Source organism: Chionomys nivalis, chromosome 23 (genome assembly GCF_950005125.1).
Source record: "Chionomys nivalis chromosome 23, mChiNiv1.1, whole genome shotgun sequence".
Classification (NCBI taxonomy): domain Eukaryota; kingdom Metazoa; phylum Chordata; class Mammalia; order Rodentia; family Cricetidae; genus Chionomys; species Chionomys nivalis.
In genome coordinates this window covers 41,981,167-42,007,524 of record NC_080108.1, presented here as the reverse complement: position 1 = coordinate 42,007,524, position 26,358 = coordinate 41,981,167, and positions in this window count along the sequence as shown.

Below are 26,358 nucleotides of genomic sequence, written 5' to 3'. Positions count from 1 at the left end.
AATAAATAAGATCAGGAATGAAAAGGGGGACATAACCACGGACACAGAGGAAATTCAGAGAATCATTAGATCTTACTACAAAAGCCTGTATGCCACAACACTGGAAAATGCAAAAGAAATGAACACTTTTTTAGATAAGTATCATATACCAAACCTAAACCAAGACCAGGTGAATGATCTAAATAGACCTGTTAGTCGCAAAGAATTAGAAACAGTTATCAAAAATCTCCCTTCCAAAAAAAGCCCAGGACCAGATGGTTTCAATGAGGAATTCTACCAGAACTTCCAAGAAGAGCTAATACCTATACTCCTAAATGTATTTCACAATATAGAAACAGAAGAGTCATTGCCAAATTCCTTTAATGAAGCTACAGTTACCCTGATACCAAAATCACACAAAGACCCAATCAAGAAAGAGAATTACAGGCCTTTATCACTCATGAACATCAACGAAAAAATTCTCAATAAAATACTGGCAAACCGAATCCAAGAACACATTAGAAAAATTATCCATTATGATCAAGTAGGCTTCATCCCAGAGATGCAGGGCTGGTTCAACATACGCAAATCTGTCAATGTAATCCACCACATAAATAAACTGAAAGAAAAAAAACCATATGATCATTTCATTAGATGCTGAAAAAGCATTCGACAAAATTCAACACCCCTTTATGATAAAGGTCTTGGAGAGATTAGGGATACAAGGGTTATACCTAAATATAATAAAAGCTATTTACAACAAGCCAACAGCTAACATTAAATTAAATGCAGAAAAACTCAAAGCCATCCCACTAAAATCAGCAACATGACAAGGATGTCCACTCTCTCCATTCCTCTTCAATATAGTGCTTGAAATTCTAGCAATAGCAATATGACAACATAAGGGGATCCATGGGATATATATTGGAAAGAAAGAAGTTAAGCTTTCATTATTTGTAGATGATATGATAGTATACATAAGTGACCCCAAAAACTCTACCAAAGAACTCCCACAGCTAATAACACCTTTGGTACTGTGGCAGGTTACAAAATCAACTCCAAAAAATCAGTTGCCTTCCTATACACTAAGGATAAGGAAGCAGAGAGGGAAATCAGAGAAGCATCACCTTTCATGATAGCCACAAATAGCAAAAAATATCTTGGGGTAACTCTGACCAAGGAAGTGAAAGATCTATTTGATAAGAACTTTAAGTCTTTGAAGAAAGACATTGAAGAGGACACCAGAAAATGGAAGGATCTCCCTTGCTCTTGGATTGGGAGGATCAACATAGTAAAAATGGCAATTCTACCAAAAGCAATCTATAGATTCAATGCAATCCCCATCAAAATCCCATCAAAATGCTTCACAGATCTGGAGAAGACAATAGTCAACTTTATATGGAAAAACAAAAAACCCAGGATAGACAAAACAATCTTATACAATAAAGGATCGTCTTGCGGCATTACCATCAGTGACTTCAAACTCTATTACAGCAGCTTGGTATTGGCATAAAAACAGAGAAGTCGACCAATGGAATTGAATAGAAGACCCTGACTTTAGCCCACAAACCTATGAATACCTGATTTTCGATAAAGGAGCTAAAAGTATACAATGGAAAAAAGAGAGCATCTTCAACAAATTGTGCTGGCAAAACTGGATGTCAATCTGTAGAAGAATGAAAATAGAACCATATCTATCACCATGCACAAAACTCAAGTCCAAATGGATTAAAGACCTCAATCCTCAATATCAGTCTGAACACACTGAACCTGATAGAAGAGAAAATGGGAAGTACTCTACAACACATGGGCACAGGGGACCACTTCCTATGTATAACCCCAGCAGTACAAACACTAAGAACATCATTGAATAAATGGGACCTCCTGAGACTGAGAAGCTTCTGTAAAGCAAAGGACACTGTCACTAAGACAGAAAGGCAACCCACTGACTGGGAGAAGATCTTTACCAACCCCGCAACTGACAAAGGTCTGATTTCCAAAATATATAAAGAACTCAAGAAACTAGACCGTAAAAGGTTAATCAATCCAATTATAAAATGGGGCACTGAGCTGAACAGAGAATTCTCAACAGAAGTTCAAATGGCCAAAAGACACTTAAGATCATGCTCAACTTCCTTAGCGACCAGGGAAATGCAAATCAAGACAACATTAAGATACCATCTTACGCCTGTCAGAATGGCTAAAATCAAAAACACCAATGATAGCCTCTGCTGGAGAGGTTGTGGAGAAAGGGGTACACTCATCCATTGCTGGTGGGAATGCAAACTTGTGCAACCACTTTGGAAAGCAGTGTGGCGGTTTCTCAGGAAAGTCGGGATAAACCTACCACTGGACCCAGCAATACCACTCTTGGGAATATATCCAAGAGATGCCCTATCATACAACAAAAGTATATGCTCAACTATGTTATAGCAGCACTGTTTGTAATAGCCAGAACCTGGAAACAACCTAGATGCCCTTCAGTGGAAGAATGGATGAAGAAAGTATGGAATATATGCATATTAGAGTACTACTCAGCATTAAAAAACAATGACTTCTTGAATTTTGCATATAAATGGATGGAAATTGAAAACATTATCCTGAGTGAGTTAAGCCAGACCCAAAAAGAGGAACATGGGATGTACTCACTCATATTTGGTTTCTAGCCATAAATAAAGGACATTGAGACTATTATTTGTGATTCTAGAGAAGCTAAATAAGAAGGTGAACTGTTGTAATAACAGCGGCGGAGCTGCATCCCCAGCACCCGACCGCCCACATGGCTAGCTTATGCCCCCAAATAATTACACAGAAACTGTATTCTTTTAAACACTGCCTGACCCATTAGTTCCAGCCTCTTGGCTAGCTCTTACATATTGATCTAGCCCATTTCTAATATTCTGTGTAGCACAACGAGCTGGCTTACAAGGAAAGATCTTAACCTGTGTCTGTCTGGAGTGGGAGAATCATGGCGACTCCTCACTCGGCATCTTTCTCCCAGCATTCTGTTCTGTCTACTCCGCCTACCTAATTTTCTGTCCTATTAAAGGGGCCAAGGCAGTTTCTTTATTACTTAACCAATGAAACAACAGATAGAAAGATGACCCACCTCCATCATTTCCCCTTTTTCTGTTTAAAAAAAAAATGGCTTTCATTTTAACATAGTAAGATTACATATAACAAAATAGTTATCAAGCAAGAATTACAGTTACAATATTTATATCTATTTTATCCTTTATCATAACTAAGGAAAACTATAACTAACCATTCTTCAACTCCATCAAAGACTCCAGAAGGATATAATATTACCTAAGTAAACAAGAAATAAGAAGCTTCAAACTTTAGAAATGACAGAGACATCTCGCTGCCTGGACAGTCACCCAAAGTTCTTTTGTACCATTGGGGCATCCATCTTCGGCCTACAGGCCCATAGTATCCAGCAGACACATTCTCATGAAGCAGGAAATTCCAAAGACAGTTCAGTCACTATCTGCTGTGTCCTGCAGAATGTCTCGCAGACTCTTTCATGAGTCAGGAACCCCGAAAGACCATCTCACCTTCAGGCAAGTTCAGCAGTCCTCTCTCTGCGGGTTCTTTGCATCCAGTTTATGCATCAGTCCAGGCAAGAGCAGTTTCTTGCCCAAATGGCTATCAAACTCCATAAGGAGCCTCTTCGATGCCCATCTTCCTCTTGAAGTAGATTGGTGCTGTCAGGAGCAGATGTGTCTCATTGTCATAAAAAGCCCTAAATTATTAAAACACTTAAATGCCATATTCTGTAGCCTTTGAAAGATATGAAGAATGCCTATCTGAAATATATCTATGCATATCTAGAAAATCTAACTAACGTGACTACAAGCTTTACTATTATCGATGATTATCCATTAACAACCTATATTTACATTACATTTTTAAATGAACTACATAATCACAATACCTTAAGAGCAGAAATACATATACATATAACAAAATTAACCTTAAAATCCATACCAATGCAAATTATTCATATCTATATCATTTCCCCCTTTAAATGTAAAAGAACATTTATAAACCATATTTGGGAACATGGGCGCAGTTTTTCTCTCCAAACTGCTTCCTGCTGAATGGGGGCGCTGTATTCAGATCTTTCATGGTGTAACCTGTGTGTCAGGGTCATCTCAGTCGGCAGTTGAGTGAAGTAATTTTCTGAAGGTGTTCACAGCAACCTTTCAGGAGGGCGTGGTCTATCATACCATATTGGGGTAGACACAATCCACAGAGTCTCATCCTCTGTGAAAACAAAAGAAGACCCTCTCCAAAGCATCATATCCTTAGACCCATATTCTGAAATCATAATACCCTTATATCCATTCTGGTTTAGCTTAGCAGCCCATATAATGAAATGTCTCTCTGTAGTTAGCTCCTTCACAGTAAAAAATTTTAAAGAAAACACAATAATACAAAAAATCCAGACTCTCTGTGAATTCTCCATTTTTACGTGGCTTATTTTTCTTTATTTCTTTTAATCTATAACTATCTGTACTCTGTCTCTTTAAAGACTTTATCCTTTTTTTAAGACATTAACTTTATTCTTTATATATATTTTTTTCTCTCTCTCAAGCCTACGTATATTCATCCAACAGTGTCTGAATCAGTTCTATTGTGAATCTGTAATTTTTTTAGTATCCAGGAGCACTTTGTTTTGTGCTTTTAAATCGCTAAGCGCTTAAGAATCTAAGCTGTGACATTCCTAGGTCAAAAACAGGTACTTCCTGCTTGCCCCGCCCAGTCCAACATGGCGGAGCCGCTCGTGCCTCTGATTCTTGCACATTGCACCAGTAGCATGGTGGAGCTGCTTGTGCCTCTGAGCCGCAGCACAAAATGACTTCCTTTTAGGCACACCGTGAGTCTAGTTGCCATCAAACAAATCATAGCACTTTACTCCAAATGCTCCATTCAAAAGATCTGTCTCCTGCAGGAGCCAGACAGAGATAGTGATGGCGGCACAGCCCAGAAAGCCGGCATTTTAAAACAGCCAGTTTTTTCCTTTTGCAGAGTCAGGACAATTTCTTTGCAGCACGTAACCCAGAAACAGCAAAAAGCTGTCTTAAATTCTCTCTCCCTCTTTTTTAAGCCCTCTCAGGTTTAACGTGGAGCTCATTAGCACGTTGGGTGCCACTCTGTTGTAAAATGAGCGGCAGGGCTGCGTCCCCAGGCACCCGGCCGCCCGCATGGCTTATGCCCCAAAATAATTACACGGAAACTGTATTCTTTTAAACACTGCTTGGCCCATTAGCTCTAGCCTCTTACTGGCTAGCTCTCATATCTAGATTAACCCATTTCTAATAATCTGTGTAGTATCACGAGCTGGCTTACCAGGAAAGATCTTAACCTGTGTCTGTCTGGAGTGGGAGAATCATGGCGACTCCTCACTCGGCATCTTTCTCCCAGCATTCTGTTCTGTCTACTCCGCCTACCTAATTTTCTGTCCTATTAAAGGGGCCAAGGCAGTTTCTTTATTACTTAACCAATGAAACAACAGATAGAAAGATGACCCACCTCCATCAGTGAACCCAAAGAAAAACATTTAAGCATCCTCCTGAATATTAACCTTCATCAGGCGATGAAAGAAGACAGAGACAGAGAAGTTAACAGAAGTTGTTAACTACTTTTGTGGATTAGTCTTGTTAGCAAATGTACCTCAGATGCTTCATATGAACTCTGGGAGAGTCCTATGAAAGAACATGGAGGTTAAAAAGCAAGGACAACCGATGACATCTTAAAATTTTCCAAAGTACTGCCTCTCTCATCTTGGGAATATCACCTACTTCAAGACCAGAAGGAAATCAGCCTAGCATTATTCTTCTAGGAGACACCTTTGTATCAGAAGAATCAGAGTGAGTTATTGTACATGCATGCTGTGCAATGGCACAAAAAAGACTGGAATTTACCATGAGTATCCAGATATTTAGAGTAAAACGTGGGTTGTTTTGTTTTGTTTGACTGTTAATGTACAAAGAGTAATCTCAGAATTTTTTATGTATCTTTCTGTCTCTGTCTCTCTCCCTGTCTCTCTCTGTCTCTCTATCTCTCTCTCTGTCACACACACACACACACAAATATTGTCTTAATTCTTCTTCTACCACATCTTTAGGGCTAGAATTATAGGAATGCACGACCTTGTCCTGTTTTATATGGTACTGGGGTGAAAACCAGGGCTCTATATAAATTAGGCAAGCATTATACTAATATAGCATACCTGGACAGCTTTATAATCCACAGCAAAACAATTCTAAAGAGGCATATATTTTGAGCCTGTTAATTTATTTTAGATTCAAACAGTCTTTTCATTAAAGAATAAATGGTGTAATTTAAAAGTACAGTGTATTTCTATATATGACTTGCTCTAACAATGGCCTGAGATGCTTTTATTTCTGAAAGATCTGTGTTTGGATTAATAATCTGAGATTATTTAGCACAGGGTCATGGTGGTCACCAGAGAATACTTTATTTGACTGTGATATGCATTTTACATGGTATACTAATCAAATGCTAACTCTTGGACTATCTCTATTTCTTTTATTTAAAATTTAATCCTCCACTGACAGATTAGCCAATTTTAAAATTAATCTAACCAATCTCTTGAGCTCGTGACAGTTCCTCAGTAACTGGTAGAAAAACACTATGCCTAGCTAGACAAAGTGGGCAGAACAACATGGGCATACACAACACAAAGCTATAGAAGCTCATGCAAAGAAGGAAACAACCTTAGGTCAGGGCTTTTCTGTCTTCTTAAACTTTAGCCCTGGAAATCTCATGTTTTAGAGACTACTGTAAGACTTTATTATAGAAAGAACTATACATTTACAGAATTGTTTAGTCCATTTTAATTGTAGGATGATGGAGTAAGGTTATTGGTTAATTAATAAAGAAACTGCCTTGGACCTGATAGGACAGAAAATTAGGTAGGCAGAGTAAACAGAACAGAATGCTGGGAAGAAGGGAAGTGAACTCAGACGCCATGTTGCTCCTCTCCAGGGCAGATGCGATGAAGCAAGCTGCCAGGTCAGACATGCTGAATCTTTCCTGGTAAGACTGGTGCTACACAGATTACTAAATATATGTTAGGCAAGATAAGTCACCATCTTATGGTGCTACACACATTAATAGAAATGGGCCAAGCAGTTTTTATATGAATACAGTTTGTATGTTGTTATTTTGGGGCATAAGCTAGCCAGGCGGCGGAGAGCTGGGTGGCAGGAACATAGCCCACAGCTCCCACAACAGAATGGCGCCTAGAAGTGGATAACTACATCCACAAAAAGCCTGAGAAGGTTTGGGAAAGAATAGAGTAAAGCATGTTTTCTTGGTAGCAGCAATTTCTTGGGTCTGCTCTGCTTGCTAGAGGCAAGCAAGCGCTCTCATCTAAAAGAGGCTTCCTGACTCAGCTTTAACTGAAAAAATCCTGCAGCCCTTAAGAGGTCCAGCCACAAAACACTTAAATGGTGTTGATAAAAGCCGACTGAATGCTAGTTTGTTTTCAGCAGTAGCAGGAAAAAAGCTGAGTTGTTTTAAAACGCTGGTTTTCTGGGCCGTCCTGCCAGGGCAAACTCTGACTCTTTGAGGCTGGAGGGCCAGTTACAGAGAGAGGCCTTGAGTGTTGTCTGTGGACATACTGTTGCAGCTTGCTTGCTGTCGGGGACCTTGAAACGCCATAGACTTGTGGCTATAAAAATGGCTACAGCCAGGACCTTAGCCATGAGGCTGGAAAGCTATGGAATGGGCTGGATCCAGCCATCAGAGCCACAGCTTTAGTCCTACTGAGATTGCTTGGTAAGTTAAAGACTCATGTGGTCAGAAAAAGAGAGAGAGATACAGTAAAGAGAGATTCAAAAACAAAAAACAAACAAACAAAAAAAAACCTTTAAATGATTTACAGTGTGTTAAAAATATATGCAGGCTAAAAGTTAAAGTTCTTAAAGTAAAAAAAAAAGTAAGAAAGAGAGTAGTTGGGTGTGGTAGTACACACCTTTAATCCCAACACTTGGGAGGTAGAGGGAGATTGACCTCTGTACCTTCAAGGTGTGGTAGCACACACCTTTAATCCCAATGCCTGGGAGGCAGAGACAGGCAGATCTCTGAGAGTTCAAGGACAGTCTGGTCCACAGAGTTATTCCAGGTCAAAGATATACAGAGAACCTGTCTCAAAAAGCAAAAAGTTAAAAGTAAAAATAAACAAAATAGAGGTTAAAATAAAGCCGCACAAAGATGGAAAATACACAGAGAATATTGATACTGTATGCTATTATGCTCTCTTTGAGTTGTTTGAATGCTGAGGAAGGAGTAACAGCTGCTAAAAGATATTTGTTTATAAATGTTGCTGAACTTATCCAACATAGATATTTTGAAAATACCTTGACTTCAGAATTTGCATCTAAGGATATGATACTTTGGAAAAGAGTTTATTCTTTTGTTTTCACAGAGGATGAGACCCTTTGGATTGCTTCTATCCCAATATGGTACGATGGACCACGTACTCCTGAAGGGTTGCTGTGAACACCTTCAAAAAATTACTTCACTCGACTGCTGACTGAGATGAATCTAGCCCACAGGTTATACCATGAAAGACTTGATTAACAGCACCCCTATACAGCAGGAAGCAGTTTGGAGAGAAATAACTACATCCATATTCCCAGATATTGTTAATAAATGCTCTTTTACAATTAAAGGGGGATATGATATAGATATGAATAATTTGCATTGGTATGGATTTTAAGGTCAATTTTGTTATGTGTATATGTATTTCTGATATTGATTAAGGTATTGTAATTGTATAGTTCATTTAAAAATGTAATGTATAATTAGGAAATATAGGTTAATAGATAACCATCTATAATAGTCAAATTTGTAGTCATGTTAGGTTTTCTACATGTACATAGATATATTTTAGATAGACATTCTTCATATCTTTCAAAGACTACAGAATAGGACATTTAATGTTTTAATAACTTAGGGCTTTTCATGACAATGAGACACATCTGCTCCTGACAGCACCAATCTACTTCAAGAGGAAGATGGGCATCGAAGAAAATCCTTATGGAGTTTGATAGCCATTTGGGCAAGAAACTGTTCTTACCTGGACTATTGCATAAACTGGACACAGAGAACCTGCAGAGAGAGGACTACTGAATTTGCCTAAAGGTGAGATGATCTTTCGGGGTTCTTGATTCATGGAAGAGTCTGCAAGACATTCTGCAGGACACAGCAGTTAGTGACTGAACCTCCTTTGAAATTTCCTGCTTCATGGAAATGTCTCTGGATACTATGGACCTGAAGGCCAAAGATGGATGCCCCAGCAGTACAAAAGAACTTTGGGTGACTGTCAAGGCAGCGAGATGTCTCTGTCACTTCTAGAGTTTTGGAAATTTCTTACTTGTTTACTTAGGTAATATTATATCCTTCTGGAGTCTTTGATGGAGTTGAAAAATAGATAGTTAGTTATAGTTATAGTTTTCCTTAGTTATAATAAAGATAAAATAGATGTAAATATTGTAACTGTAATTCTTGCTTGATAACTATTTTGTTATATGTAATTTTGCTATGTTAAAGTTAAAGCCTTCCTTTTTTTGTTTAAACAGAAAAAGGGGAAATGATGGAGGAAGGTCATTGGTTAATTAATAAAGAAACTGCCTTGGCCCTGATAGGACAGAAAATTAGGTAGGCAGAGTAAACAGAACAGAATGCTGGGAAGAAAGGAAGTGAGCTCAGACACCATGCCGTTCCTCTCCAGGGCAGATGTGATGAAGCAAGCCACCAGGTCAGATATGCTGAATCTTTCCCGGTAAGACTGGTGCTACACAGATTACTAAATATGGGTTAGGCAAGATAAGTCACCACCTCGTGGTGCTACACACATTAATAGAAATGGGCCAAGCAGTGTTTATATGAATACAGTTTGTGTGTTGTTATTTAGGGGCATAAGCTAGCCAAGTGGCCGGGAGCTGGGTGGCAAGAACGCAGCCCTCCAGCTCATTCAACAGTAGGAAAATTATTATTTTTTAAAAATAAGTCAGATTCTGTGTTTGGTTTCTTACACTTTGAACACAGGAAACAGGAACTATAAGTTATACATAAAAAGCAGAAATCCTGGTCTAAATACAGGAAATAAGATTTCCTTAAACACAGGGAATACAATGAATGCTTAAAATTCAGGAGGTCGGAACTACGCCACACACACAGGATGTTTCGTCTACCTGCTCACGAGTGTGACCCATCAAGGCTACATGAGCAGTGTTTACTAGGTTCTCTTGACCAAGTAATCACAAATAGAGACCCTCTTATAATATGGAAAAATGACCAGATAGGCCTGGTTTGGTTACACAGTCCTGCAATCCCAGGACTAAAAACACCAGAGGGGAAGGATCATTGGACAAGGATGCAAAAGGAAATCACATCATGCATCATTTGCTCTTAAAATTGACTGTGGATTGCCATTAATTTGGTCTTAAAATTACATGAATATTATTTTTTTTTGTTAGAATCATGTTTGTTTATTATTATGAACCATGTGTCTCACTTAGGGAGAAAGTGAAGCTTGATATTGAATATAGGAAATGAATGAGGAAGTGAGTAACAAAATCTCTACACTGTGTTAGGTTTGATGATATTTTCTTTTCCCGTTGAAACTGACACAATCACATTGAATGAAAACTATACAGATTTGGGTTCTCTCAGTTTTGAGTTTAGAGGTTCAAGTTAGCCTCACTCAGGTAAAACCCAGGCATTGTCAGGTCTGCTCTGTCCATGCACTCTAGAAGAGAATGTACTTCATTGTTCTTTTTAGTCCCTAGAAGGAATGGCAGTTCTCTGTCTCATGGCTCCTTCCTCTGTCTTAAAAACAAGAATCCAGAATCTTCCATTATCTTCAGGCCTTGATTAAAGCTTTTGTTATCCCATATCCTATAACAACTGACTATTCTTACCTCCCTCTTACACAGTCTCTGATGATGTCATTGGGTAAAAGTGGATCCCAAACCCGGTCCCATATGCCAGGATATTTAATCTCATCAAACCTTCAAAGTTCATCTCATGATGTCAGCCCAGTCATAGGTTTGGGAAGTCACAAATGAGTCTTGTATCTCTATTGGGCCAGGTATATGCTGGTAGTTCTCTTCCTCTGTTATCCTGTGTCTTGTTTCCTTCATGAAGATTCTTTTCCTGGACCTGAGACTCCCATTTTGTCTGCAGCTGGTAATACCCAGATCCTCTTCTTGTCTCTGCCTCTCTCCATGGTCAAATTATAGACATGTATGTGCAGGACTACACCCAGATATTACAAGGGTGCTGGGATCTGACCTGATGTCCTAATGCTTGTGCAGTGAGTACACCTAGCTGTTGAGTCATCTCTCAAAGCCTGTTTTCACCTTTTGGAGAGAAGACATTATGCTGTAAAAGATAGAGTTTTTATAACAAAACTATCATTAAATTAATTAGCTTAAATTAATTTTATCCAACAAACACATTAGAAGTAGAAAACAAAGGCAAGATTCTATTTTGTTTAATTTATTTTTCTCAATATGAATTTTTAATTTTCTTAACAGCAATGCATGCATATATGCACATATACACACTGTAATGAGATAATATTTATAGTCAATTTGATGATATCAAAATCACCTAGACAAAAGGCAATATCTCTAAGGGTTGTCTCTGGGCATGGTTGTGAGAAAGTATCTTTGTTAGATTAATTGAGATGGGCAGAACAGCATTAACTGTGGGTAACACTATCCCATGAAGTGGGACACTATACAGAATAAAACTGAAAGGGCCAGTTGAGCATAAATATTTATCATTCTTTGCTCTTAGTGGATGCAATGTTACCAAATGCCTCAACCTTCTGCTGCTGCAGTTTGCCCAGAAGATGAACTTTAACTTCAAATTGTGAAAAAAAATGAATTCTTCCTCAAGTAGCAAGACATTTTAGACACACACACATATACACACATATACATACATATAGGGCCACATATATACTCACATACAATACATCTACATAATCATATACACACACTCAATACACTCAGACTTATATAGACAATTCCCTCACAAACAGTTAAATAAAAATACATGCCACAGTACACATATGTACACAAATGAGCATACTCAAAGACACATACACACATAGAAATAGACATACTTACAGGGCATGAACAAACACACTCACACAGAGACTAGACACACAGATATATACACATGAATACACAATACACACATAGATACACCCACATATACAAGTTCAGGTTAAATCATCAGATAGAGGAACAACAGTCAAATTGCTGAAGAGGACAATTTGTTATTTCAATGAAAATTGTGAAAAAAATTCTAAGCATCTGCTAATAGAAGAAATCATAACCTTTAGTTCCAAATCAAAGCTTTGGTTCTATTGTAAATCTATTGGCTTAAATAGTTTGGAATCTCATAATTAAACAGATTTTCAATAAATTCTCTTCTGACACAACGAATAACAGAACATGTAAGGGCAGGTTAAATTCAACACACTTCAATTTCTAGATTTTATTAGTTTTACTAGTTTGTAAATTCTTGAAAGATAGGTTTGAATCATGTCACAACACAAAATCTTTTTGTTAAACTTATTAGAAGAAAGTATCATCAAGCTCTATTTGATGATCTCTACAGATCAATTTTCAAAGTTTCCTTAGGTATCTGTGGGACTCTGCCACGAGAAAGCTCACAATAGAGTCCTATATACTCTAATTCCCATCATTGCCTATGAACCTGTCCGTACTTAAATTTGATATGCTTCAGCACACTGTGATTTATTGATAGGAGGAGAAAATTATAATTCTGTAAAATTGTCATTTGTGCTGTATTCCTTCCCATCCGTGATTTTTCATGTGAGACGTCTGGCTATGATAATATAAATGAACACAAATGTTTAAACATGCTTGCCTCAAACTTGTGATCCATCCCTCAGTCCCCCTGACTAACAGCAGAACATCCTTGTGGTCTGTAATTGACAAGGATGTTTGTGTTCTTTCTGGCTGGTGGATCTCCACGGAAGGAGTAGAGGTATAAAAGGTTGCTGGGCAAAATAAAGGTTACTGTTCTTCCATCTGAAATGAAGCCTCCGTGTCTCAATCCTGGCACCCACCACCAGTCTTGGCATCCAGGCTGTGCTAGCTGCAGCACAGACTCATTTGTGTTTTAAGCTAAATTGAAAGCAATGGCTCTTAGAGAGAGAGAGAGAGAGAGAGAGAGAGAGAGAGAGAGAGAGAGAGACTCCAACCTAGGAATCTGTTTACATCTCAGAGGCAGGAAGTATGGGGCATAATCAGAGACTTTGCCAAAATCCATAGCTTTTGACCCATGGGAAATAGATTCAAAGTGAACAAATAAGTTCAAAACAGTTTAAAGTTGCGTGTAAGAGCCAGCATTAGGGTTAGGGTTAGGTTAGGGTTAGGGTTAGAATTAGGGGTTAGGATTAGGGTTAAGGGATAGTTTCATGTAATTTTTGCTTTGTCAAACACAGGTTGCATCATGCTGTAGTCATCCAGAAAGGAGAAAGCCCAAGATAAGTTTATCTTTTTCAACAAAGAACATAAAGGGCACTCAGGAAAGCAAGAACATTGGAAGGAATATTAAAATTACGTAATAATAATAATAATAATAGGGGGATTCTCTAGTAAAACAGATAAATAGAATTATCATGTTTTAACAGAGAGTTTACTTGACTTATATGTCTTATATGCAAAGTTGGTGTCATCCTACAATGGTTGACTTCACACTGCAGATGCTGAGAAATAAGCAAAAATTCTGTTTGTGAGTCTGGATGCCTCAGTAGTACCAGTTTGTTAATAGAGGTCTGAAAAGTTCCTGGATACCTGGGAACTTCAGTTCCTTCAGAACATATAGATGCCTAAAGGAGCTGTGTTTTGATAATAGCAAAAGAATGTAGCAATGGTCTCTTCAGCAGCAATTGTCTACAACCTACCAGCAAAACATAAAGGTAATGAGGAGGAAATTATATTTTTCTTTGGATCACCTTTTATATGGCTGCCACTGGAAAGTGTCAGCCACATTTGGAGTAGTTCTCTTGAACTACTTGAACAAGAGAATTCCTCAAAAAGAAGCTGAGATGCTTATCTCCTGGTTCATTTCAGACACTATGAGATTTACCACAGGTGTAAAAAAAAACCCTGAAACTGGTTTATATACCAATGGCAAGTGGTGTCATATCTTTAGTTATATATGAGTAAGACAGAGTCAAAGATGTATGTCAGTATCCATGGTCTCAGCTATAATGGGAGGTAGATGTTATAAGAAACCATGAATTACATATGAAGATTTGTTATCTGTTAAATATAACAACATAGAATAAAGAAGAAAAAGATTCCACAAGATTGTCTCCCATGCAAAAAATAAAGTAAACACACAGAATAAAAATTAGAAATTAAAGGGAGAGAAAACACAGCAAGCCATTAATTCTAAAGCTGAAAAACATTGATGGATAATGATCTCAAAGAAATATTTGAACAAGATTATAAAAAACTGTTATTTAATATTCTTAAAGTATGTGAAAAGACAGATATAATAATGAGATATTTAAAATAACCAAATGAAAAGGTGATTTAGAAAATGCAATATTTAAGGGATAATATTATTAGATGAGATGAAAAGGAAGGCTGAAGATGAAAACGTGAATTCAAAGTGATGTGGCCAGCACAGTCTGGCTAGCCGAGACTGGCAGGGGGTGCCGGGATTGAGACACGGAGGCTTCTTTCAGGTGGAAGAACAGCAACTTTTATTTTGCCCAGTAACCTTTTATACCTCTATTTCTTCTGTGGAGACCCACCGGCCAGAAAGAACACAAATATCCTTGTCAATTACAGACAAGGAAGTTCTGCTGTCAGTAAGGGGGAGTGAGGGCAGCTGGATCACAACAATTGCACCGATTTTATTTTATAATTCCTTGCCTGTCATGGGGAATAGTCCTCTAATATTACCTGTCTTAGATAGCATCCTGCCCCCAAAGTATTGCCCATCCGTGGCCACCCAGACACATAGCCCTAAACCAAGTATCCCTAGGACTGACAGTGCCAAGGAGCCAAACCAACACTGCAACCATCTAGCATGCACTGACTGGATGATAAAATTAACAAAAGCAGTATTCCAAAGCTCTCTTATATGACTGTTGAGTTCCATAACAGTAGCAGAAGCATGCAATACAGTGTCATGAGTAACTCACATAAAATGAATAACTGTTGAAAAGTCCAAAGATAGTCCACTTGCTCCTGAACCAGAGCCACTTGTTGGTTTAAGGTCAATATGTCCAATTGAATATGTCCATTAAGATTATTTTGAATGTCCAAAGCATTGCTGACTCTTTCAGCCTGCTGGTTGACAGTCTCAGCCATCTGCATAGTCTGTGAGAGAGCAAGTCTGGCAGCAGTAGCTGTGGTAGCAAAGCTCTGCTACGGCCCCAGCAACATTCACTCTGGATCCAAACTGCTGCATGAAGTGGAGCAGAACTCAGGGAAGCAGGCTTGCTGCTCCTGCTCTGGAACCATTGAAGGGTCCCCACTTTAACAATCTTTTAGGGAACTTGGGCATCATCAACCTGTCTGGCTACTTCCTTCTGAGTAAGGGTACTGCATTCTTAGGGGGTATTTTACACCACATAAATTTGCAATGAATCCACGGGTTCTCATCCTCTGTGGAGAAAAAAGCAGAAACTCTTTTCCAAAGCATCAAATCCTTAGGCCTGTATTTTAAAGTCGAAATACCTTTCTTAGCAGTTCCTAGAATCAAATGTCTTTCTCCAGTCCAGAACACAAAAGACAACATAATCAACACAATAACATTTATCACTACACATTTTATCTTTTGAGGCCCTCAATTTACCCTCCTACCTCCTCTTTATTGCTTTTCTACTGGCCAATCTTTCAGAGGGCATCTCTGGGGATGAAAACACACATACTCGTTTTAATCTGACTTGGCTTGTTCCCAATCTGGAACATTTAAATCCCCTCCTGTACAACATCTTTGGCTGTCTTCCTTGTTATTTCCATGCCTTGTTGCTTTAAGAGTTTCAGTTACTTTTTGAGGCCTTTCAATCCACCCTCCTGCCTCTTTATACTTGCTTATCTTTTGGAGGATGTCCCTCAGAGTAATCTCTGGGGATGAAAAATTAGAACACTTTACATTCCCCAATATGCTCCTCAATTTAGCCAGCAGCTGGAGTGACCCATTCACGTATCCCCACTTTCCAGATCTGGGTGGAACCTCCACTTGCTGCAGCCAGCCCAGCCTGGATAGCCAAGACTGGGGGGGGGGTGCCAGGATTGAGACACAGGGAGGCTTCTTTTCTGGTGGAATAACAGCAACCTTATTTTGGCCAGTAAGCTTTTATACCTCTACTCCTTCTGTGGAGACCCACTGGCCAGAAAGAACACAAACATCCTTGTCAATTACAGACCACAAGGAAGTTTCGTTGTCAGTCGGGGAGTGAGGGCAGCTGGATCACAACACAAAGATATGAATAGAAACTTCCAGAACTTAAACAGAAATAAGAAAGGAGCAATGAGGACCAGCATCAACTCTGGAGACTGCTGAGGTGCATACAGGGCTATAACTTGTGTCTTTTTTACTTAAAGTAAAGTACAACTATAATTAAGAATAGTCTGAAAATTAAACAAGACAAATTTTATTTAAATATGTTACTCTTTATAAACCTAAAAGTCTACAATATAGGCCAAGTCAAAATAAACACACAATATCACGCACACACACACATCATAAGAAAGTTGCTGGAAAAGATTTGGAAGGTGATTTCAAAGGAACTAACAATCTATGTTTACAATCAGATATCCTAGTGACTGAGGCGATTTCATCAGAAATCAGGGAAGAACAAGTTCATAAGTACTATAGCATCATTGACAAACTTCAGTGAAAGATAACCTCAGACTGATGTAGGAGTGTCTTCTATCTATCTGTTGCTTTTATTGGTTAACTAATAAAGAAAACTGCTTGGCCTGATATGTCAAAACATAGGTAGGCAGGGAAGACAGAACAGAATTCTGGGAGGAAAAAAAGCAGAATTAGTCATAAGCTATGGAGCCAGCTGCCAGGTCAGACATGCTGAATCTTTCCTGGTAAGCCACTACCTCATGGTGCTACACGGATTATTAGAAATGGGTTAATCAAGATGTGAGAATTAGCTGATAAGAGGCTAGAACTAATGGGCCATACAGTGTTTAAATGAATACACTTTCTTTGTTATTATTCTGGGACTAAGCAAGCCATGCAGGAGATGGGCAAGATGAAAAGCAAGCCTGCTCACCTCATCACTACATCAGACTTTATATTCAAGAACAGTACCTTCAGCAATTAAGTGAGACAGCCCTTGTTCAGTATGCAATAAGTGGAAATTTCAAACTGTTCATTCCAAGATATACTAAAGTAGAAGCACTTCAGCATAGACTCAGACCCAAAGAAAGCATGAGATAGAGGTGAGAAGCATGGTGTCTCTTTACAGGAATGGAAAACCCTAAGACAGGAGTTGATACCAAGGTCTGGAATGTTGCTGTGATGAAAACAGTGAAATTATTTAAGCACTGCTTACTGGGCCATACTAGTAAGAATATAGAAGCCAGAGGTACTAAGCATTACTTAAACTGTTAGGAGACCATTCAGGAGATCAGAGGAGAAGAAAGATAGTATGTTGCCAAGAGATCATTCTTGTGATATTTTGATGAAGAAAGTAGCTGTTGTTTGCCTTTGCCCAAAATCTGCCTGAGGCTGAAGTGAAGAGTTTTAGATTAATTCCCTTAGCAGAAGAAATTCTAAAACAGCTTAGTATAGACTCCATCATCTGGATATTAGTGATAACTCTCATGAAGATTTATAATAAAAAAATGTAAGCTGAAAAGATTAAATTACATAATGTAAAGTTTGAGAAAAAGTGGTCTCCAGAAAGTTGGATGAAGCTAAACCCTGTGTTCAGGGAGATAAACAGATGGACTAAGAAGTTGAATAAAGTGTGTGGTAACCTTAGGGTAAGATTCTACCCAGTTAAGATTCCACTTTGCAAAAAGGAATTAAAGAAAAGTTTAGAGAATGATGTGGTGGGGGTACACCATTAATCCAAGAACTTGGAAGACAGAGGCTGGTGGATCTCTAAGTCTGAGACCAGCTTGGTCTACAGATCAAGTTTCAGGACAGGCAAGCTTAGGCAGTGAAAGGCAGAAAACTTGTAAAGATGTAATTAAATGAGGGGGGCATATTCCAGCCCCAAAAAGTAGTAGAACTTGGCTGCTTCAGTCACATGGTATGACTTTAGTTAATGAGTGAAGAAAGGAGTTTTGGAATAATGATGGGATATGTCCTTCTGTATATATGTTGCTTTTGTTGGTCAATGAATAAAGAACCTGCTTTGCCCTATGGCAAGCAAAATACAGTCATGCTAGAAGGGATATCTCTCTCTCTCTCTCTCTCTATATATATATATATATATAGAGAGAGAGAGAGATAGAGAGAGAGAGACAGAGAGAGACAGAGAGATAGAGACAGAGAGATTGAGACAGAGAGAGAGAGGAGAGGGAGAGGGAGTAGGCAGAGTCAGAGTGATGTCATAAAGCTGCAAAGGAGAAAGATGCCAAAAAACCTTACCAGTATGATAGAGCCTCAAGGTGGTACATAGTTTAATGGGAATGGGTTAATTTAAGATATAAGAGTTAGCCAGGAATATGCCTAAGTTACTGGCCAAGCAGTGTTGTAATTATAATTTCTATGTAATTACTTGGGTCTGAGTGGTCAGGAATAAAAGAGCAGCCTTTGTCCACATAATACAGCTACTGAGGCCAGAGATTAGTTAGAGCTATCCCTGAAGGGAGGCCTAGTAGAAAGCACATTGCCTGAAGCTGTAAAGTTGAAGCCTATATTGCATTGGAGAACCCCAGATATTAGAGATGCCAGAGTCCTTGGAATCCTGCCAAGGAGACCTGCTAACAGGGAATGGAAACAGTCCGAGATAAAGAAGTGAGTTGCAGTCAATAAAGCTGAATAAAATGATCTGAAGAGCATTTTGACATCAAACATGGAGATGCAGTGTTTGGAGTTTGCCCAGATGGTTTTCAGATTTGCTGTGGTCTAGTACTTCCTCACTGTGCTCCCTTCCCCACATTTTGGAATGGTAATATATAACCTGTGCCATTATATGTTGGAAGTATGTGATCTCCTTTTTTTATTTTTATTTTATAGTAGAATACAGTTAAGAGATTTAGGAATCTCGTAAGAGATTTTGAACTTTGAGCTTTTAATCATGGTCATGACTGTGGTAGACTATGGGGACTTTTGAAGTTGGGCTAAATGCATTTTGTATTGTTACATGCTTATGTGGGAGAGGTCTGGGGTCTGTGGAGCTAGTTAACTCTGGTCAGTTTCAGGGACTTCCTGCAGATATTTTGAATTGTTTACCTCATACTTAAGAAGCTTATCTGTGAGATGGAATGCTTCAATATTAGAGGCAACTGTTATACAGCAACATGATAATTTATATTTGTATTTTAGGGTAGAAAACCAAAATACAATAGACAGTGGGTTGAGTTGAGGAGGTAAATAGTATACCACATGATTTTGACAGTTTGGGAAAGGGTGACTCAGAACCCTGTAAGGTTCTATTTTTTGGCATGCAAATAATACTTCAGTATTATTTTTAATAATTCATTTTAACTGCCGCGCAAACACGGCAACTGTCATTCTTCTGAGCAAGGGACATTGGGATTAACACACAACTTCAGGTTCTGCATACAAGCCTTTTATTCCACTTTCTCACACAGTATATATAGCCCTCAGCAGGGGAGGTCAAATCAGCAAAAGGAGGCAGCTCATCTCCATAAATCAATGGCTTAGGGGTAAACATCCTTAGAAACATTGCTGAAAACAACAGATTGTTCCTGTTTTTGTTCCTGTTTTCAACCACCCTCAAGAGTGCAAAACAGAACAAGTGGGGGTGCAAACCCAACAATTAACTAGTCTGTTCCTTTAGAATTTTTTGAGACCAGAAAATGCCACAAAGAACTAGAGCTTTTATTGATCTGAATTCAGTTAAGAAGTAATAGATTCAAAAGGCTATCTTTTTCCTATTATTTTTCCAAATACTGGAGATAAATTTACAGAGTAAAAAATCACCCCACCTTACCTATCAAGGAGAAAAAAAATGAGTGACTTTAGATTCTTGTTTCTCAGAAGTGATCTGGCTAATAAATTACTCTGATTAACTCTTGCAGTTTTTAAACCTTCCCCTAAGCTTCTAGCATTAGAAGTTCATAGCTCCCTTTCCTTGTTGTTCAGTCCTGCCCAGCTATGACAGCTATGAACCAGAACAAAGATGAGTATGGCAAGTTAACCCTAAGGAAACATTAGTGCCACATTTGCAGTAACCAACAGCTTTTTAACTGAACACAAAACCTGCTCAATAATAGGAAAAGTATTGCTGGTACTGGAAACCTAGCAGTTACACAGGACTAATATAGTCATAAATCTTGAAGAAGAATTTATTACTACTCTACTAAACCAGCATAACTGCTAACAATACTCTCAATAATTGTAGTCCTCACTCCTCATTAAAGAAATTTCTCCTTGTGAATAATAGGGATCATCACAGAAACTACAATCAAAATGCAAAGTTATGAAGCCTAGTCCCATTGGATACATCTATAAAATTTTCCCATTCATAAGGCTCAGGGAACTTTTGGAGGGAGCATTAAGACTTTAAGATCTAGAAGATAAGTTGAATTTGCTGTGACTACATCTCCTAGGAATGTCAGAAGTCACATTCATAAATCCTTACAACATGACTTCTTAAACATTAGTTGAACAAAGACACCAACAATAAACTCCAGGGTGGACTGAAGAAAAACCAGGAGGCCTCAACCTTACAGAAAAAACTAAAGGCAACTAAGGTTTGCTGAGAGCAAGAAAAATAGTCTTCCCAGGGAAGAGCAAACAAATTGGTTTTCCAATACCAAATGATATCAGTCCTGAAAACACACATGCAAGTAACATACAGACTGACCAGGTTGTATTTAGGAATATAGATGCACATACATATAAAATATGCACATAATAGTAACAATTAATTAAAAGAGGGGCCTTGAATTTGAAAGAGAGCAAGGAGAGGTTTATGGAAAGGTTTGAACTGAAGAAATGGAAGGGGAAAATGATAAAATTATATTGTAGATCCCAATGTACTTTTTTTAGATTCTTGATTAGGCTAGAATTCAAACCCACTGATAGCTTGTCTATGGTAGGTGTACCCCATCTGTATATATTATGTGTGTATCTATATTATATATATGTATATATATATACATATATATAGTATATAAGACATAGTATAAATATAAACATAATACTCCTTTATCATTATTAATCTGTCACTTACATTGGAGGCTTCTTGCAACTAAAAACATGTAGGTTAAGGAAAAATTACTATGCTTTTCCTATAGAAGACAGTTCAAGCTTTGAAAAAGAGGCAGCATTGCATAATGATAATGAGATTTCAGAAGACAGCGAATGTTTTGTCAAACTATTCAAAGTAAGATTGTGCTGGGAGCTAAAAGCATGCTCACCTCCATTTCTCCTCATTAGTATTTGTGCTTTAATGTCACAGCAATGCTGATTACCAATGACTTTGAGAACAGACCTGGTCAGAACAGGCAGTGGAGTTTGATTGACCACAGGGTGTATGAGGAGTTGTTCTTTGGATTTTGATGACAACTGGAAGTTTTTAGATGGGCAAAGGCACTAAAAATGACATCAGATTTTGGAGTCTTGGAGGCAAAATGCAGAACTGAGATAGTGAACAAGCATAGTTTGGGAACATTGGCTACATCTGTGCCTTTTTAAGATGAGAAGTCTTGACCCAAGCAGTGGTTGCCCACTCCTTTAATTCCAGAACTTGGGAGAAGAGGCAGGCAGACCTCAGTGAGTTCGAGGCCAGCCTGATCTACAAAGCAAATTCCAGGACAGCCAAGACTGTTACACAGAGAAGCCTTACCTCAAACCCTGTTCCCCCCAAAAAATGTCCTGAGGATACCTGAGAAGTAATAAAAGAAACATAACTGCAACATGAAGAATATTCCATACAAATGATCACTATCATTAATTTAACTTTTGATCATAGTCATATCTCTTACTAGATTTGTAAGTTAAGAGATTTCCCTCCATAGCCTGCCTGTCTACAATACTTTTCTACCTCCTGGGAGTATAAGGATAATGAAATCTTTATCTAAGATCATCATGAAAGTGAAATAACATATTAATCATCTAATCCAAACTTTGGAAAATTTCAATGCTTGTATGAACTCTGTTAGTTTGTGTTAGATTTCAAATATAGAAGTATTTTTGTGTTAAAGAGAATATTTTTTAAAAATGCAAATAAAAAGCATTGAAATATGCTTATACCAATATTTTTGTTGCTGTGCAAAAAGATTCTGTGGGTTTTTTTTTTCTGTTCTCTTATGTATTGAGGTTATAGGCACTTAGGGAGATGTGAACAGGGGTAAAGTTGGAACCTCTCTGTAAAAGAAGCCAGCCTAATTTACAAATAAGACTCTCCAATATGCATATTCCAGTTCAGTATAATAGAAGAATTAGTTAAGAAACAATGAATCCTGATTTGATTATTTGGTGTAAATATGCTTTATACGACTTTGATGTTTGGATGATACTCATGAATGAATCACTCACACACTATAAACTGTCTATAATATCTGCAGAAAAAAACCAATGCAGGATTCTTGTGAGTTGTTTTGTGCATGCAAAACAATCATTTTTATTTAGTGAGATCTGTTTGTGGTAAATTTGACTTCATTTCATATTAAAGGAAAGAAAAAATGTCAACACAGGAAGGCAGTTTATAACTTCAGTGATCCAAATCCAATCTGAGCCTGCCTTTATTATAATAAATAAAACACCTGCATTGTAAGATTTTTTCATTAAAATTTATCTCCCATAAGTGCTCTCAAGAAGTATCTTACACTGGTTTTACTACAAATTTTAAATTGTTTAATATTCATTCAAAATCTCCAAGGTATTTCTTTTGATAGCAAAATACTACATGTTTTACAATAAATAAGTTTTCAACATAGCATCATAATTCCCAAATTACTACAAAACAACAATTTTCCTGTATAGCACAAGGATGTATGTGGCTGCTATTTTTATATATTGCAACGTGAAATGGGTTTTAAGACCATATTGAAGGGTTTTTGCTCACTTTATGTCATATTTGTGCTGGGACAAGCCCTAATCTCATTTGTTTAGATACATGAAGCACTGTGTACACAGGTCTGTAGCATTACGCTGTGTTCACATACTATAATGGGTAAATCTCCTGTCTGCACCTCAGTTACTCAATATGAAAGTTTGTCCTACTTTCTGCTCTCCTGGGAAGAAGGTACAGAAGTGAAAGGACTCTTTCCATTGAGTCAAGTATGCCTTCTACACTCTTAGCAATCTTTCCAGTCCTAAAAAACTCGAATGAAATTTATTCTAGGAAGAGGGTGGAGAGCAAGTCTAGTAAAACACAATTCTACTTTAGTGTATTTTTTTCCTCACAGTTGGAACCTCTCCTGTATTATCAGGTTTCACACAACTTTCCTATAGATGATTAAAGCTCCATTTGCATTTTGTCTCCCACCCTAGCAAGGCTTTCGCTATGAATGATGCAGGTTGAAGATGCACTTTCCATTGACGCTTTTGATTAATAAACACGTCTGACTGGGGTATGCATCTCCTGCTGATTTGATAGCATCACATTTGTACTCTCTTATACATAGAGGTCCTTCCTGACCTCTCTCTTCAGTGTCATCATTTAGTGCATCTGTTCTTCTGACTTCTGACATGATGTTAATGATTTAACTTCATGATAATTCTCAGTGTTGATCCCTGAGCCATTTTCTCCTGTATATTAGTACGCATATTCACATAAGTGTGTTCAGATGATGTGCACATAGAAGTCAGAAGTTGATGCCAGTCTGATACCTTATTTGATCATTCTCTACTATATTTACTGAAGCAGGGTATCTCACTCACCCAGAATGTACTGATTCAGCTTGTCCAGCTAGACATCTTACACTCAGGTGCCTCTGCCTCTACCTTATAAGCAATGGAATTCCAGGCATCCCACCTGGCTTTTATGTAGGTGCTAGAGATTTGAACTTCTGCTCTTATAATCCACAACCACTTACCCTCATGGAATGCATTTCTAAAATCATCTTGCATAACTTGACTTGTTTTGACCTTTTAACTTTCTTTTGAGTTCTTAAGGTAGATTAATAGAGATTTTGATATTCACTTCGTTGAATTACTAATACATTTGAAAAACAGTTTTCCTCTTATGAACTATCATACTAATATACATAATACTTTCTTTATGGAAAACTTTTGTTTCCTCTACTTGTATTTTGTAGTTTTCCTCATGAAAATTTTTGTGGACTCAAACAATTCATTGTTGGGATTAAAGGTGTGTGCCACCACACCTTGAATTTACAGAGATCTGCCTGCCTCTGTCTCCCAGGTGTTGGGACTAAAGGTTCTGAGTTAAGAAAAATCAGGTTTGATCAAGGAAGATTCCCCCTCACTGAGAAATCTCTGATAGGAGCAGATGGCCCAGATGACTGAGTTCTATATCCAGAACAGCCTCAAGACTGTACGTTGAGGTGATCAAGCCTCACAGAATATTACAGTCAGGACTTGACCATAATCCTAAATTTTCTTTAGTTCCCCATAAGATTACCAGTGCCCCCACTAAACAGTAAGTAGCCTAGAAAACTATGCCCACATTCCCCCCAAATATGGATTATGATGTTTGTCTTTGTGTAGAGTTGGTTACAAGTTGTTATGAATAATGGTCAGGAAGAAAGCTAAACAAAAGAGATTAGATTCAGAGTTTTTGTTTTGAAAAAAAAGGGGGAGGAATTGCTGTGGGACAATGATCTTGTATTGTTTTATAAAAAAAAAAAAACACTAATTGACGAGTAGCCAGATAGGAAGTAGAGGCAGGGAAAACAGGCAGGTAATAGAGGTGGTGTAACAAGAACAGAAGAATTCTGGGAAGAGGAAAGGGTCAGTCTACAGTTGACACAGAGGAAGCTAAACACAGAGTAAGAAAGATCTCACTGATAAAAGGTACCAAACCACGTGACTAACACAGATAAGAATCATGGGCTAATTTAAGACGTAAGAATTAGTTAATAAGAAAGCCTGAGCAAATAGGCCAACAAGTTTATAAATAATATAGACCTCTTTGTGTTTCTTTGGGATTGAATGATTATAGGAACAGGCAGGACAGAAACTTCTATCAATAATTCTTGCACTGTATGACTCAGAACCCAGCATTGCATTCTTGGAGTTTGCTGTGGTTTGTTATTCTCTTAGCTTTTCAGTCATTAACATTTTTTGTTGTTTCTATTTATTTGTTTTGTTTTGTTTTTTTTGAGAATTATATTATTGGTATTGTCAAGCTTTGCCAACTTTTTTCAAACTGTGTACCCGGGAATGTGGATTTTAATTGAGTAATTGCTTCTATCAGACTGCACTATGGGCATATCTGTAGATCATTTTCTTGATCACTGGTTGAGGTGGTAGGGCCCACTAAGGGTGGTATCATATCTGGATAGGTGGACCTGGGAAGTATAAAACAGGTAATTGAGCAGGACAGAGGGTGCAAGTCAGTAAGCAGAAGTTCGTCATACTCATGCCTCCAGGTTTCTGCCCATACATCTGCCCTGGCTCCCTATGATGATAGCTTTTTGCCTATAATACAAATAAACACTTTCTCCCCAAGTTGCTTTGGGTCATGGCGCTTACCATAGCAACAAAAAGCAAACCTGGCAGGTGCTATTCACATGTTTCAGAAACTGCTGAAATCATTTGACATTTAGCTTGTTGTCAGTTTGCCTCCACCCTAGGATTAAAGTAGATTTTATTATTAGTTATTGTGAGGCCAGGAGTTCAGAACAATACATTTCTCTCTCTCTCTCTCTCTTTTTAACAGAGTTCTCAAGAGGTTGGACATACCATGATACCACAACCACAGAAGGAAATAACAGAGCACAATAGGAAATATACAGAGTATGTCATTCACTCTTGATCACAGACAGAATATCTGAGGTGATCAATTTACACAAAGTTTTTATTTTGGGTTCACACATTGTGGGATTCAAATTTTGGTCATTGAAATCTGTGTCAAGACAGCAATAGCAGGGCAGAATGTCCAAAAGAACAGAGCCAGTTATTCCATACCTGGAACCAAAAGATACAGAAAGAAGTGGAACTCTTCCTTTACCCAAATATTCCCTTTGAAACACTTCCCAT